The following is a 3713-nucleotide window of genomic DNA, read 5'->3' as shown; positions in this document are numbered from 1 at the left end:
ATTGTCAGGTATGTAGTTACAGGTTCAAAGAAGGACTAAAGACCAAGGAACTTTCATACAGTGGATAAGAATTTATAACAAGTTCTAACAGCGTTGTAAACTGCTTAAAAATACTTAATGAGGTTGCTAGATTTATTAATGGGCACTTTTAAAGAAAAATTGGCAATAAAACAATAGCATTTGTTTAAACAGAAAAAAAATCTCCCCTGCATTCCTTCTTTTGAAAGGAAACAGCCGCATTATGGGTGTTCTCATAGTTTTATGTTGAAACAAGGCACCTTTTCAAAAACTGTCAAGTTTAGTGTTTCAAAGACATGTTGAAGAAACAAGACAGCAGGTACGTAAATAAATGTGCTGATTGCGTAAAAACTGCTTCTAGTTTTGTTTAGGTGATTTTAGAGCTTCTGAATGGAGTGTGGTTTTAAAGGTTAAATATTCAAAGGCAAAGTTTTCCTTTTGGAATAATGTATATAAGAAGTGACCTTAAGGATTTCTGTTGTCTAGGTAAGAATTCTGGTCAATTCAGGAAATGTAGTCCAATCCCCATTCTTTAAATTTCTAAACAAGAGTATTACAAATATTCCAAAATATTATCCATTGATATAAGAGATTACAGTTTAAGTTTAGTTATTTTCAAAATAGAAGAAAATTGGGTTATCAAGCAAAGCTGGTTCTTAAAACACCCACTGTATTTCCACAATGACATGAGCGACCTGAAGAGAAGTAAAAGACACTGTTCTTTCACTCAAATAACTTGTCATTTAATTGATAACATTAGATTAGTATACAAAGCCATTAGGGAAATAAATGAATAAATAGTCAAGTAATAAAGCTTTGAAAAATATATCTCAGAGATTCTATCTTGTTGTATGTCGTCAAGGCAGCTCAGAAGATCATTTTATGTTCAGTTGATTCTAGCTTGACTTAAAAATTAAACAAACAAAAATCTAATCAACAATGAAACAGGGTCTGCCTACCCCTTGGCAAAACAAACAAACAAACAAACAAACAAAAACCCAACCAAACCCAACAATAAAAATAACAAAAAAACAACAACAAAGTGCTCAAACAAATGGCTGGAACAATTTTAAAAATTGAAAGTTTGTGGGCTTGTAATTAAATTTAACTTCACTAAAAATAGACAAAATGATCTCAATGGACAGGATTATTTCTAATGAGGTTAAATTCACTAACATAGAATTGACCATTTTAATGTGTATAATTCAGTGGCATTTAGGACACTCACGATGTTGTGCACCCATCAAGTCCATCTGGTGCTAAAACATTTTCATCAGCTCCAAAAGAGATCCCGGACCCATTAAGCAGTCCCTTTTCATTCTGCTCTCTTTACAGCCCCATCAACAATGAACCTGCTTTATGGCTCTGAGGGATTACCTAGTCCAGACATTTGATATAAATGGAATCTATAATAATAAAAGGGTAATATGCAAATCAACTGAAGGGCCGAAAAGCAGAACAACCATCCGGACAACCATGCTATGACACCCACTGGTGCCAGGTCAGCTAAGGCGGGTGCGATGCAATTGGTTGGGGGCCCTGCCATCACCCCATGATCGCCTTGTAGAGGGAGATCCAGGCCACCGGCAGGTGGGGTGATCAATTGGGGGGCTCCATGATTGCCCAAAGAGGGAGGCCCCGCCCACCCACCACAGCCCACAGGTCAGTGGCCTGGGCCTCCCTCTGCTGGTGATCAATCGCAGAGCTCCCGGACTGCAAGAGGGCACAGGCTGGCTGAGGGACCCCCCCCAAACCAGTGCACACATTTTGTGCACCGGGCCTCTAGTACACTATATAATCTTTTGTGTCTGGCTTCTTTCACTTAGCATAATATTTTGAAGGTTCATCCATATGAAAGCATTTATCAGTACCTCGTTCTTTTTTATGACTGACTAATATTCCATTGCATGGGTAAGTCCTTAACAGACAGATGCTTTGCAAATATTCTCTTCTATACATTGTTTTTCATTTTCTCGATAGTGTTCTTTACCACGTTTTAATTTTGATGAAGGCCAATTTATCTATTTTTTTCAGTCGACTGTGCTTTAGGTGTCCTATATAAGACTTTATTGCCAAATCCAAGATCTTCAATATCTGTTTTTTTCTAATTTTGGAATTGTTCATTTTTAGTCCATAAAAACACAACTGCTTCTTGCCTGTTGATCTTGTAACTTTGTTGAATTTATTAACTCTAATACATTTTTTGTGACTTCTTTAGGGTTTTTCTACATATAAGATCATGTCATTTGTGGAAAGAAAGTTTTTACTTCTTTTTTTCCAATTTGGATGCTCTTTTATTTCTTTTTCTTTTCTGTTCTTTTCTTTTCTCTTCTTTTCTTTTCTTTTCTTTTCTTTTCTTTTCTTTTCTTTTTTTTTGTTAATCCTCACACGAGGATATTTTTCCATTGATTTTTAGGGAGAGTAGAAGAGACGGGGAAAGACAGAGAGAAACATCGATGTGAGAGAAACACATTGATTGGTTGCTTCCTGCAGGAGCCCGGACCAGGGCCTGGGCCAGGGAAGAGCCGGCAACCAAGGTACATGCCCTTGACCAGAATCAAACTCGGGATCCTTTGGTCTGTAGGCTGACACTCTATCCACTGAGCGAAACAGGCTGGGGCTCTTTTTCTTGTCTAATTACACTGGCTAGAATTTTCCAGTACAATGCTGAATAGAATTAGTAAAAACAGCCTCTGTATGATCATTGATCAGAAAGTTTTCAACTTTTCACCATGGATATGATGTTTGTAAGCTGTGTTTTTAATAAATGCCCTTTATCAGAATGAGGAAGTTTACTTGTATTCCTTGTGTGTTAAATGTTTTTTTATCATGAAAGGGCGCTGGATTTTTTTCAAATGCTGTTTGTGATCACTGGAAATGGACACATGATCCTCCGCCCATTCTATAATGTGGTGTATTATATTGATTGCTTTTTGTATTTTGAACCACTCTTACATTTATGGGATAAATTCCACTTGATCATTGGTTATAATCCTTTAAATATGCTTCTGGATTTGATTTGCTACTATTTTCTTGTGTATTTCACATCTATATTCATGAAGCATATTAGTCTATGGTGTTCTTTCTTTGGGATGTCTTTATCTGGCTTAGTATGAGGGAAATTCTGACCTAATAGACTGAATAAAGAGGTATTCCTTCTTCTACTTTTGGAAGAATTTGAGAAAGATTGGCAGTAATTCTTCCTTAAATGGTTTGTAGCATTTACCAGTGTTGTCATTTTTAGAAGTTTACTTTTATAAGTGGGTAAATATTGGTAATTAAATTGAAGGTATGAAAACTTAAATGGAAATGTTTGGGATTTGGCAATAATAAAAAATTCACAAACACTAACCCTTTCTGCCAAAACAATGGCTCATACCACTTTCAAAATGGAATTATATATTTAGAAATATAGGAGAGGGGGATGAAAATAATTTTATGCCATATTCAAAGCTTAACTTCTATAAGGTAGACTCTACACATATAAAATATGTTGACAATATGAGGTAGTTATCCAAATAAATAGGAATATAATTGAGAAATGAATGTTATAATGTATTCAGACATCTACCTTGATTTTCCATTTCACTTAACCATACACAAATAATCAGAGTTACTCTTAATTGGAAGTTTGTTTAAACTAGAAAGAGAAAAATATTTTACAGTTTATTTTCTCAGTTAGATTCATTTTTCTG

General features: G+C 35.3%; 1 long non-coding RNA gene across 1 annotated transcript in view; it reads right to left on the bottom strand.

Moving 5' to 3' along the window:
* Positions 1-1881: 1881 nt before the first annotated feature.
* Positions 1882-3713, bottom strand: part of LOC106724528 — a 21697-nt gene continuing 19865 nt past the window's right edge. Inside the window, exon 4 of the long non-coding RNA XR_001360344.1 lies at positions 1882-1895. This is a non-coding gene — a long non-coding RNA (uncharacterized LOC106724528). The remainder of the gene's footprint in view (positions 1896-3713) is intronic.

Source organism: Myotis brandtii, unplaced genomic scaffold (assembly GCF_000412655.1).
Source record: "Myotis brandtii unplaced genomic scaffold, ASM41265v1 scaffold866, whole genome shotgun sequence".
Taxonomy (NCBI): Eukaryota; Metazoa; Chordata; class Mammalia; order Chiroptera; family Vespertilionidae; genus Myotis; species Myotis brandtii.
The sequence above is the reverse complement of the archived record's forward strand: the minus strand, read 5'-3'. Positions and strand labels throughout refer to the sequence as shown.